This window comes from Cervus canadensis, chromosome 15, assembly GCF_019320065.1.
Source record: "Cervus canadensis isolate Bull #8, Minnesota chromosome 15, ASM1932006v1, whole genome shotgun sequence".
In the NCBI taxonomy this organism is placed as follows: domain Eukaryota; kingdom Metazoa; phylum Chordata; class Mammalia; order Artiodactyla; family Cervidae; genus Cervus; species Cervus canadensis.
The window spans coordinates 30,603,719-30,617,363 of record NC_057400.1 but is presented as its reverse complement, the minus strand read 5'-3'; positions in this window follow the sequence as shown (position 1 = coordinate 30,617,363).

Here is a 13,645-nt window from a genome sequence, read left to right as displayed (position 1 = left end):
ACTACAAAGTTACAGTCATTAGGACAGTATGGTATTGGCAGAAAAACAGAAATATAGACCAATGGAACAAGATAGAAAGCCCAAAAATAAACCTATGCACCTATGGGCACCTTAGCTTTGACAAAGGAGGCAAGAATATACTATGGAGAAAAGACGGCCTCTTCAATAAGTGGTGCTGGGAAAGCTGGACAGCTACCATGTAAAAGAATGAAATAAGAACACTTCCTAACACCGTACAAAAATTAACTGAAAATGGATTAAAGAATTGAATGTAGAGCTAGAAACTATAAAGATTTTAGAGGAAAACATAGGCAGTACATTCTTTGACATAAATCACAGCAAGATCCTCTTTGATCCACCTCCTAGAGTAATGGAAATAAAAACAAAAATAAACAAGTGGGACCTAATTAAACTTAAAAGCTTTGGTGCAGCAAAGGAAACTATAAACAAACTGAAAAGACAACTCTCAGAATGGGAGAAAATAATTGCAAATGAAGCAACTGACAAAGGATTACCTTCCAATATATATAAGTAGTTCATACAGCTCAGCATCAGAAAAACAAGAATCCTAGTCAAAAGATGGGCATAAACAGACATTTCTGCAAGGAAGACATGCAGATTGGCCAATAAACACATGAAAAGACGGTCAACATTGCTGATTATTCAGTTCAGTTCAGTCACTCAGTCGTGTCTGACTCTTTGCGACCCCATGAATCACAGCACGCCAGGCCTCCCTGTCCATCACCAACTCCTGGAGTTTACTCAAACTCATGCCCATTGAGTCGGTGATGCCATCCAGGCATCTCATCCTCTGTCGTCCCCTTCTCCTCCTGCCCCCAATCCCTCCCAGCATCAGGGTCTTTTCCAATGAGTCAACTCTTCACATGAGGTGGCCAGAGTACTGGAGTTTCAGCTTCAGCATCAGTCCTTCCAATGAACACCCAGGACTGATCGCCTTTAGGATGGACTGGCTGGATCTCCTTGCAGTCCAAGGGACTCTCAAGAGTCTTCAACACCACAGTTCAACAGCATCAATTTTTCGGCACTCAGCTTTCTTTACAGTCCAACTTTCACATCCATACATGACCACTGGAAAAACCATAGCCTTGACCAGATGGTCTTTGTTGGCAAAGTAATGTCTCTGCTTTTTAATATGCTATCTAGGTTGGTCATAACTTTCCAAGGAGTAAGCATCTTTTAATTTCATGGCTGCAGCCACCATCTGCAGTGATTTTGGAGCCCAAAAAAATAAAGTGTGACACTGTTTCCACTGTCTCCCCATCTATTTCCCATGAAGTGATGGGACTAGATGCCATGATCTTAGTTTTCTGAATGCTGAGCTTTAAGCCAACTTTTTCACTCTCCTCTTTCACTTTCATCAAGAGGCTCTTTAGTTCCTCCTCACTTTCTGCCATAAGGGTGGTGTCATCTGCATATCTGAGGTTATTGATATTTCTCCCGGCAATCTTGATTCCAGCTTGTGCTTCATCCAGCCCAGCGTTTCTCATGATGTACTCTGCATATAAGTTAAATAAGCAGGGTGACAATATACAGCCTTGACATACTCCTTTTCCTATTTGGAACCAGTCTGTTGTTCCATGTCCAGTTCTAACTGTTGTTTCCTGACCTGCATACAGGTTTCTCAAGAGGCAGGTCAGGTGGTCTGGTATTCCCATCTCCTTCAGAATTTTCCACAGTTTATTGTGATTCACACAGTCGAAGGCTTTGGCATAGTCAATAAAGCAGAAATAGATGTTTTTCTGGAACTCTCTTGCTTTTTTTTTTTTTTTGTGGATGTTGGCAATTTGATCTCTGGTTCCTCTGCCTTTTCTAAATCCAGTTTGAACATCTGGAAGTTCACGGTTCAGGTATTGCTGAAGCCTGGCTTGGAGAATTTTGATCATTACTTTACTAGCGTATGAGATGAGTGCAGTTGTGCAGTTGTTTGAGCATTCTTTGGGATTGCCTTTCTTTGGGATTGGAATGAAAACTGACCTTTTCTAGTCCTGTGGCCACTGCTGAGTTTTCCAAATTTGCTAGCATATTGAGTGCAGCACTTTCACAGCATCATCTTTCAGGATTTGAAATCACTCAACTGGAATTCCATCACCTCCACTAGCTTTGTTCATAGTGACGCTTTCTAAGGCCCACCTGACTTCACATTCCAGGATGTCTGGCTCTAGGTGAGTGATCACACCATCATGATTATCTGGGTAGTGAAGATCTTTTTTGTACAGTTGTGTGTATTCTTGCCATCTCTTCTTAATATCTTCTGCTTCTGTTAGGTCCATACCATTTCTGTTCTTTATTTAACCCATCTTTGTGTGAAATGTTCCCTTGGTATCTCTAATTTTCTTTAAGAGATCTCTAGTCTTTCCCATTCTGTTGTTTTCCTATATTTCTTTGCATTGATTGCTGAGGAAGGCTTTCTTATCTCTTCTTGCTATTCTTTGGAACTCTGCATTCAAATGGGAATATTTCTGCTTTTCTCCTTTGCTTTTTGCTTCTCTTCTTTTCACAGCTATTTGTAAGGCCTCCTCAGACAACCATTTTGTCTTTTGCATTTCTTTTTCTTGGGGATGCTCTTGATCCCTGTCTCCTCTTCAATGTCATAGTTCATCCGTCCATAGTTCATCAGGCACTCTGTCTATCAGATCTAGTCCCTTAAATCCATTTCTCACTTCCACTGTATAGTCATAAGGGATTTGATTTAGGTCATACCTGAATGGTCTAGTGGTTTTCCCTACTTTCTTCAATTTAAGTCTGAATTTGGCAATAAGGAGTTCCTGATCTGAGCCACAGTCAGCTCCCGGTCTTGTTTTTGCTGACTGTATAGAGCTTCTCCATCTTTGGCTGCAAACTAGAGAAATGCAAATCAAAACTACAATGAGGTATCACCTCACACCAATCATAATGGCCATCATCAAAAAAAAGTACAAACACTAAATGCTGGAGAGGATGTGGAGAAAGGGAACCCTACTGCACTGTTGGTAGAAAATAAATTGATACAGCCACTACGGAGAATAGTATGGAGATTCCTTAACAAACTAGAAATAAAACTACCATATGATCCAGCAATCCCACTACTGGGCATGTGCCCTGAGAAAACCACAATTCAAAAAGACACATGGACCCTAATGTTCACTGAAGCACTATTTACAAAAGCCAGGACATGGAAGCAACCTAGATGTTCACTGACAGATGAAAGGACAAAAAAGATGCAGTACATATACATACATACAAAGGAATACTATTCAGACACACAAAGGAATTAGAGTTAGTTGTAGCAAGGTAGATGAACCTGGAGCCTATTACAAAAGTCAAATCAGAAAGAGAAAAATAAATAAATAGCATATATTAATGCATATATATAGAATCTAGAAAAATATTACTGGTGAACCTATTAACAGGGAAGAAATGTAAATGGAGACATAGAGAATGGACTTGTGGACACAGTGAGGGAAGGAAAGGGTAGGATAAATTGAGAAAGTAGCACTGACATATAAACACTACTGTGTGTAAAAATAGGTAACTAGTGGGAAGCCGCTCTACAACACAAGGAGTTCCACCTGGTGCTCTGTGATGACCTAGAAGGGTGGGATGGGAGGGGGAAAGGAGGTTCAGGAGGGAGGGAGTGTGTGTGTATATATATATGTGTGTATATATATGTGTAAAATTATGATTGACTCACATTGTTGTATAGCAGAAACCAACACAAATTATAAAACAGTTATCCTCCAATTTAAATTTTTTTTAAATGAAACTGTTATAAACATGAAATAATTATATAAAAAATATACATAATTGGCTGCTTAAAGCACAATTGAGAACATTATACTTTGGGATTCACAGCAATGGTGGAAGTAAAATATATGACAACAATAGCACAAAGGATAAAGGGATAGAAGTATACTACTGTAAGGTTCTCATACTACACGTGAAAAGGTACAATATTATTTGAAAGCAGACTGTGGGAAGTTGAAAGTACATATTGTTAACCCAAAAGAGACTAATAAAAAACAAAACAAAGGTATAATCCAACAATGTAAATAAAATGTAATTATAAAAAATGGTCAATGAATCTCAGTAAAAGGAAGGGAAAAAGGAAAAATGAACAAAGAACAGGTGGGGCAAGTAGAAAATAAACAGCACAATGGCAAATTCAAATGCAACCATATGAATAATGACTATAGTTTAAGCATTCAAACTAAAAAGCAGAGATTGCCATATTGACCCCCCACAAATGACCAAAACCCTTTAAAGAAAAGGCATAGATAGCTTAAAAGCAAAAAGGATGGACAAACATATAACATGCTAATACTAATCCAAAGAAAACTTGAGTGATAATATTAATGTGAGACAAAGTATACTTCAGAACAAAAAATATTATCATGAATAAAGGACATTTCACAGTGGTAGAGGGGTTAATTCATAAAGAGGCTATAAGAATCCTAAATGTGTACATAACTATTAACAGACTTTCAAAATACAAAATGTAAATCTGAAAGGTGACAAACAAATCTTAGTTATAGTTGGAGACTGACATCTCTCAGAAATTAATAGAATAAAGATTCAGAAAGTCTGAAGAACACAGAAAATTTGAACAAGGTTATCAACTAACCTGAGCTCAAAAATGAATAAAACACTGTATTCAACAACAGGCTTCCCAGTGGTAAGGAATCCACCTGCCAATGAGGGAGATGCAAGAGACACAGGTTCGATCCCTGGGTCAGGAAGATCCCCTGGAGCAGGAAATGGCAACCCACTCCAGTATTCTTGCCTGGGAAATCCCATGGACAGAGGAGCCTAGCAGGCTACAGTCCAGAGAGTCACGAAGAGTCAGACATGACTGAGCGTACACACACATACACATACACACTCTCAGCAACAGCAGAAAGCACAAACTTTCCAAGCACACGCTGCACATGTGCCAAATCAGATCCTATTCGGGGGTCATAAAGTGTCTCAGTAAACTTAGGAGAATTGCAAAGATACAGAGTATGTTCTATGTCTATCAAAGAGTTAAACTAGAAATTGATAGGAGCTATATTATGGGAAATCCCCAACTATTTGAAAATCAAACACACTTCATGAATAAAGTAGTAAGGAAAAACAGAAAAAAATTTAACCATATAATTAAAACAATCAAAATTTATGGAATGCAGCAGAGGCAGATTTTAGAGGAGAAAATATAGCAAATGCTAATATTAGAAAAGAATGGTCTCAAATCAATTATTTAAGTTTCCACTGTAATAAAACTAGAAAAAGAAAGGAAAACTAACCCAAAGTAAGTGGCAGAAAGTAATAAAGAGCAGAAATCAATGGTATTGAAAACAGAAAAACAGTACAAAAACAATAAAACCAAAAACTATTACTAGGAGAAGAGTCAATGAAATTGATAAACCTCTAGTCAGACTAATTAGGAAAAGAAAAAAGACACAAACCACCAATAATTAGAATGAAAAGGGGGCACAATTACATTTTCTAAGAGATTAAAATGCAGATGCCTGTCCCTGAAAGTTTATAATCTAGGTGATAAGACAAGCTCTATAAACAAGGAGCAATCTTATATCAATAGCAATAAAAAACAATGACAACCAATCACTTACTAAATGCCAGGAAAAGTTCTAAGTACTCTAAATATAATAAGTCTTTCAATCATCACAACCCTAACAGGTAGACACCAGTATTAATCCTACACTACAGATTTTAACCTTATGCATTTGATCAATAGAGATATGATGAAGGTAGACAAGATAATTGAGTACTTTAAAAATAGGAGAAGAAAACAGGATTGTAGGGGCCTTGGGAATTTCTTATGGAGGAGACAAGGCTTGAACTAGCTCTTGTAAGGTCTACGCTGACGACTACCAAGGATTTCACAATAGATATCACAATCTGACATTATCAGAGAGTTAGTATTTCAGCAGAGCAGTATAAATCAATTCTTCAGCTGTTGCAATGGACATTTATTGAACACCTACTATGTTTCACACTTTGGGATCACAGAAATGGATAAAAGGACATCTATTGAGTATGTATATTCAATATATACCATACTGGTAGATGTCATTAGGTTGTAGCCCTCACGTTCAAAAAGCTTGTAATCTAGTTAGCTCTGTGTGTGTGTGTGTGTGTGTGTGCATGTGTACACATGTGCACGTGTAAACCAATCAGAAAGTAACTGAGCCTAGGTTACAATCATGAGCTACCTTGAGGAGTATTATATGGTGTAGTTTCCCACAGTTTCCTGCTTTCGCAGCAGATTAGTGTGAATTACCCAGAGATATGTCTTAAAGGAGATGCCTTGGAGCTGACTACTGGAGACAGGGCATGCCAGCATGTATTAACAGGGTGAGAAAGGCTCAGATGAGAACAAGCATAATCTGCTTAGCTAACAGTAGGTAATGTTAGAAGACAGCGGAAGATAAAACTGACCATGTAAAGGGGGCAAAAGGGATACAAACTGGGGCATGAAAATCAACTTAAATCCCAAATTTTTGTTGCAAATATAGGCTTAGTAAATTTCATCCCCAAATTCTAATTAAATCATTCTGTTTTACTTAAGTAGGAAAAGGGGCATAAATACAAAAGGAAATTCCCAAAACAATGGAGAAAAGGTTTCAATGATCATTTGATATGCACATGATTTTCTTGGAATTCAAGAAATATCAATACAAATAAAAACAGAGAAAAAAATTCATCTGATCCAAGATTCTGTATATTTTTCTAAAGACAAAAGCTTCTTCATACAATGAGCAAGCATGCATCACTGATGCCACCCAACATCATCAAACTGTAAAGAAAACAAGAACCTTATGGCGGAGTAGGATAATCACTGATATTCCCATGGGCTGGTGAAGGGCCTGCTCCACTCAAATGACAGGGTACTGGGCTTTCAGCATGTCCAGCGGATATTCCCACTGCAATCGGTCAGCAGATTAACAAATGTTATTAGTGACAGGAACACGCAGTCCAGGAGTACAGCCTTACCCCTCATTGGTGGCTCCGATCACCTAGTGCAAAGTCGTTTTCCTCTCTGGCTCCCTAATGGCCCCAAATACCAAGTAAACAACTTCACCATATCTGTATCTAAATTTGGAGACAGGTATCAAGTTTGGGTGCTAGATGAGACTAATTAAGTGCTTTGCAGAAGTGTGAAGTTACCTGTTAAAATGGAAGAAAATAAAAAGGAAATCACTAGTGGTGGTTCTGACCCAATCCCTGCCCCCATTGACGTTTCATAAGATCACAGCGGAAGGTACAATCTACCATAAATTGAAAAGCTCTGTGTTAACAGCAGGAAACCAAAACTCATCTCACAACCCCTCCCCCACTAATTCAGCATCTCTTCCAAAATCCTCATGTTGCTATATATCGCCACCCAGCGTCCAGAGGCTGATATTAACATTATTATTTAGTCACTGTGCTATGCTGTGCTTAGTTGATCAGTCATGACCAATTCATTGGAAAAGACCCCCATGCCAGGAAAAACTGAAAGCAAAAGAAGAAGAGGGTGACAGAGGATAAGATGGTTGGATGACATCATCAACTCAATGCACATGAGTCTGAGCAAACTCCAGCAAATAGTGAAGGACAAAGAAGCCTGGCGTGCTGCAGGTCACAGGGTCGCAAAGAGTTAGCCACGACTTAGTGACTGAACAAAGTCACGTCCGACGCTTTTGTGACCCCATGGACTGTAGCCCACCAAGCTCCTCTGTCCACCGCTAAACCCAAAGGTGCCATTTCTCTGCAGTTACCTTCCCAGGGTTTCCTGTCAGATTTGGCTGTTCAGTACATCAGGAATCCTAGGGTGATTCCTCATTCTACCCCAGGGTATACCCATGAAAGTGTAATTTTGGATTTCTTCTATGGAGTTAAACCCCATTTTGTATATTATCCTCAAGTACTTTGAAATTGCAAATAACTCCTCAGGATAACTCTTTCTCAACACTTAGCATACACCTCGCTCCCCCCTTTCCTTCTTATGCTTCTCCTTCGTTGGGCCATGGACTCTCTCTATCCAGTCTATATATTTTAATAGCATCATTTGCTGCATAATTATAATTGGCAAGAGAGGGCTGTATCAGGAATGCATCAGGATTGTGTGTAACACCAACATCTGAGTGGCTTTCATTTTGGCAATTCAGGCTTTCCCTCCCTCTAGTCCCACAACCACACAGTAGGAGAAAGAGATATTAATGAATAATCAAAAATCAAAAGAGTAACAGACTATCACAGGAATGACAAACAATTTCAAGGATTAATTAAGAGGCCCTATTTCCCTTCAAGCAGTCTTTAGAGTATAAGCCCAAGCAAGCCATTTCTAGACAGGAAATATAAACATTTTGAAGATGTGAGCTTTCAGTTAGCAATAACTCTCTGAAACCATTTTTAGACCTACATTTTTTTGAACCAGATTTTTTCCATATCAGGCAAAACAGAAGGGTCAGGTGTAGAAATATAAACATGGAACAATGTCCTTAGTTTGCCTTTGAATTAAATTTGCCAGACTGCCATGCAATATCTAAGTCCTACTTATACTAACAAATTATGCACTGTTTATCTGAAACTCAAATGTAACCGAGAGTCCTATATTTTATCAGTCAACCCTATATGAAGTAGACTAAAAGATCTCGTTGGGGAAAACAACTAGGCTCTTAGCAGAACCAGCGTCATTTTTATGGAAAAGGTGCTTTGGTGGGGGCTTCAAAGACCAATGCCAGAGCAGAGGCCCAATGTTGTAAGCATTCAAATAATATTTTGCATTTATTTAATACTTTAAAATTTATAAAACATTTCATAAATTTTGTATCACTGGGTCCTCCTCATGACAGCCCTCATGTGGGCATTTTTATGCCTGTTTCAAGGCTCACAGATGTTAAGGCATCATCATGCTGATCCACACGGACTTTACGAAGAAGACAGAACTTGAATCCAAGTCCCTGAGTATGGTGCAGTGTTCACAAATAAAGACAATGTTCACATCAACAGCACACAAGCCTTTCAATCCCTAAGCTGCAGATAAAAATTAAATATCTGGCAAACCCAGCATAAAATTAACATTGTAACATAAGGTCAGGAAAAGGAAAAGATATTCTAAATGAGTCGCTGAGCTGCCTTATATACTTTGTCTATGGACTCCAGTTTGGCTTTTTAAACCACATACACTCACTTTGCTTCCCCAAGTACAGAGACATTATTCTTTAGATGTACTTTTATTCGCGTGTACCCAAATTTCTAAATCTCCAACCACTTCTCTTTGTAAGTCATTCATATGTCCTAGAGGTCTTTAATAAAATCACAGGAAAATCCAACTCTGTTTAACTTACAGTTCATTTTCCCTAGACCTATACACTGAAAATCTAGACGTTCTTGTAACAATTCTTTTAGCTGTTAATGATCAGGGCCGTTTTTAAATTGTAGAGTAGTGGCAGCTAGTGTTCACAATGTGTATTGCACTTCTCCCCAGCACAGTTTTTATCTTTTACTTGTGGTCCTCAAATTCCAGTGTTCATAAAAAACAAAAGTTCCCTGAAGGGTTAAAACATAATTTCCTTAGCCTCTTATAGATTCTGATTATATATATATATATATGGGGTGTGTACATTATGCAAGGTTCAATGCTACCGTCTCTTTTCTACCTCCTGGTAAATCTCATTCAAGAGAACTTTATTGTGCATATGAATCGCTATGGATCTTGTTAAAACACAGATCCTGTGGCAACAATTTTGGGCTGGAGCCAGAGATTCTGCCTTTTTAACAAGCTCCCAGGTAGCATTCTACCCTCATTTCAAATCGAAGCATTCCCACTTTCTCTATGTAGCTAGATCACCACAGCCTGAATCAGTTTACAAAATGTGATTTATGGATGCTTCTCACTCAATATTTAATCAGATTTTGCTTAAATCTTCTCACTCCTATTCTCTGCTCCAACTTCATGCTTTAAGTCCTAAAATTCAGCCACCATCACCTCAAAAAGAAGTAGCTCAGAACAAAACAGGCCAACATCCTGAGTCCCACATAAATCCATGCCTGTTCCTTTCTAGGCCAAACCATTTCCTACTACCAAATAGAGAGGAGGGCCTAGGCAGCATCATCACCCCTGATAAGCCTGTGCACATATATGGGAACCACAGCTCCTTACCACCTTATCATCTCCCAATGAGGATGGAGTGCAAAGATGATGACAAACAATGATGATGAAGAAGATGATATCAGCAAACATTTATTGCACACTTGCTAAGTGCCAGGCACTGTGCTAAACTCTTTACAGGAACTATATGTATGTATGTATCACACAATCTCATATCTTCACATGGACTATCTTTACATGTATTATCTCATATATATCATATACATCTAGAAATAGATAATATTGTCTCCACTGTAATGATGAGGAGAGAGACAGAGAAGAGCACATAGGCAATTTTTATATTTAATACCGCAATTAAAGTTCTTTGACAGCATGTATAAATCACATTCAAGCTAAAAAACAAAATATTAAATTGAGGGCTCTTCCTCCCTTATGTCCCAGAAACAAATAACATTCACTCTGTAACATTTCTCTATAACATCCACATGTCACCACCTAGCAGTGGATAGCTGGAACATACAAGGGGTTTCCAGGAAAATCTTGAGTTTTTAGAAATGGCCAAAACTATGCCTGTCTTAATGTATCAAACACTAAAGAGCTATTGCAGCAGATACAGGCAACTTAAAAATACGTGTTCTCACTAGCTGCGTTCTATAACCAAATCAAAGAATAAAAACCAAGTGTTCACACATTTTTTCTTTTATTCATACCATTTTTTAATTTATATAATTATCCTTTTTTACTCGTTATTGTCTTGCAACCAGCTAATAGTTCCACGTACCCTTTTTTAAAAAATAACACAGAATATTATCTCTAAACTTCTAATGTGCCTTAGATATGCGTGACTGAGCAGAAAATATTCCCTCTTGTCTCTTTGCTTTTATAATCCTATTGTTTTTACAGAAAGAGTTAGCTGCAATACAACAGTCTTTCCAAGTTGAGCATGCAGTGATGACTATATATTCCTCAGTTTGCTTAAATATGTATCCTTTGTTAGTGAGAATTAGTGGAAGCCATGTAAATTTTTTAAAGAGCTGTGTTTATCAGAAAGTATTAATGCAGGCAGCTGTGAGAAAGAGAGATGAGAAAGAAAGCCCCAAGGATTATATATAGGTCTCTGAATAAACTCATAATCTGGTACTTTGATCAATCATTATAGTTGTATGAAGGTCCTGCTTTGTCTCCGAAGAATAAGAATAATCCAAGAGACAGAGAAAGGAAGAAAGCAAATAGATAAGGGAAAACTGGGATAACAGTTGAGAGACACACTCACCTCTCGTTCTTCTTCTCCTTTGTTTTACTGTCATGGAAGACACAGAGATTTTGGAGCCAGACAAATCCTAGTTTGAAATTCACATTCATCACTGCATGTAGCTGTGTGGCATCAGGCAGATCACTCAGCCTCTCCTAGTCACAGTTTCTTCGTTTATGCTACGGAGACACTACTACTCCCCCAGCCCAGTTGTTGGGCAGATAAACGCTCTTGTAGGATCAAGCCTGGAAGTAGAACAGAAAGAGGCTGTTACTTTTGGTTATTGTTGTTTAGTCACTAAGTCGTGTCCAACTCTTCTGTGACCACATGGACTATAGCCCACCATGGGCTAATCCCAAGACTTCCATGGGATTTCCCAGGCAGGAATACTTGCGTGGGGCTCCATTTCCTTCTCCAGGGGATATTCCCAACCCAGGGATTGATCCCAAGTCTCCTGCATGGCAGCAGATTTTTTACCACTGGGGTATGCTGGCTATGGGGCTTCGCTGGTGGCTCAGAAATAAAGAATCTGCCTGCCATACAGGAGACAATGCAAGAGATGCTGGTTTGATCCCTGGGTCTGGAAGACTTCCTGGAGGAAGGCATGGCAACCCACTCCAATATTCTTGCCTGGAGAATCCCATGGACAGAGAAGCCTGGCAGGCTACAGTCCACAGGGCCAGAAACAGTCAGACACAACTGAAGCAACTTAGCACACACGCATGCTGGCTATTAATGGCCACCACTTCTTCATCTGTTCAACTTTCAACAAATTATTGATCATCTATCTATGTCAGGAATACAGTGGAGGGATCGAATGGGGAGGGAGGCGGGAGGGGGGATCAGGAGGGGGAACACATGTAAATCCATGGCTGATTCAAGTCAATGTATGACAAAAACCACTACAATATTGTAAAGTAATTAGCCTCTAACTAATAAAAATAAATGGAAAAAAAAAAAGGAATACAGTGAACTCCCAGGACTACAGTGAACAAACAGGAAAAGTCTCTTCCCTCAAGAGACTGTGTTTCATCCTTTGAATACCCAGTTATCAAAATTCCATTCCCCGCACCCAGTACTCCACTGAAACTTCTCTGGCAAAGTCACCATTGCCTTAGTTATCAAATAAAATGGATTGGTTTTGGCCCTCAACAACACATTTTTCTAGCATCTAATATAATTGAGCAATTATCTTCTTCATGCTTAGAATACTTTCTCTTGATTTCCTTTCACCCTCTAACTGAAAATTTTCAGTCTCCATTACTAGTTTTTTTTTTCCTACTACCCCTTTCATTAATATAACCTAATCTTCTGACTTTTGCCCTTTTTCTTTTACATGCTACACTAGTGGTTCTTGATCTTTCCACTCATTAACTTTAAGAATCTGAAGAAGTTATGTGCTGACTCCCTAGGGGGTGGAAATGGATCTGCTTACAAATATACAAAAATTTGCATAGATTTTCAGGAGTGTCACAGATGTTCTTCTCTTAAAGCCCGTTATTTTTTTTTTAATTTTTTATTTTATTTTTTTTAAATTAGTTGGAGGCTAATTACTTCACAACATTTCAGTGGGTTTTGTCATACATTGATATGAATCAGCCATAGATTTACACGTATTCCCCATCCCGATCCCCCCTCCCACCTCCCTCTCCACCCGATTCCTCTGGGTCTTCCCAGTGCACCAGGCCCGAGCACTTGTCTCATGCATCCCACCTGGGCTGGTGACTCTGTCTTCACCGTAGGATAGTATACATGCTTTCTTTTTGGAAACATCCACCCTCACCTTTCTCCCAGAGTTCAAAAGTCTGTTCTGTACTTCTGTGTCTCTATTTCTGTTTTGCATATAGGGTTGTTGTTACCATCTTTCTAAATTCCATATATATGTGTTAGTATGCTGTAATGTTCTTTATCTTTCTGGCTTACTTCACTTCTGTATAATGGGCTCAGTTTCATCCATCTCATTAGGACTGATTCAAATGAATTCTTTTTAACGGCTGAGTAATATTCCATGGTGTATATGTACCACAGCTTCCTTATCCATTCATCTGCTGATGGGCATCTAGGTTGCTTCCATGTCCTGGCTATTATAACAGTGCTGCGATGAACATTGGGGTGCACGTGTCTCTTTCAGATCTGGTTTCCTCAGTGTGTATGCCCAGAAGTGGGATTGCTGGGTCATATGGCAGTTCTATTTCCAGTTTTTTAAGAAATCTCCACACTGTTTTCCATAGCGGCTGTACTAGTTTGCATTCCCACCAACAGTGTAGAGGGTTCCCTTTTCTCCACACCCTCTCCAG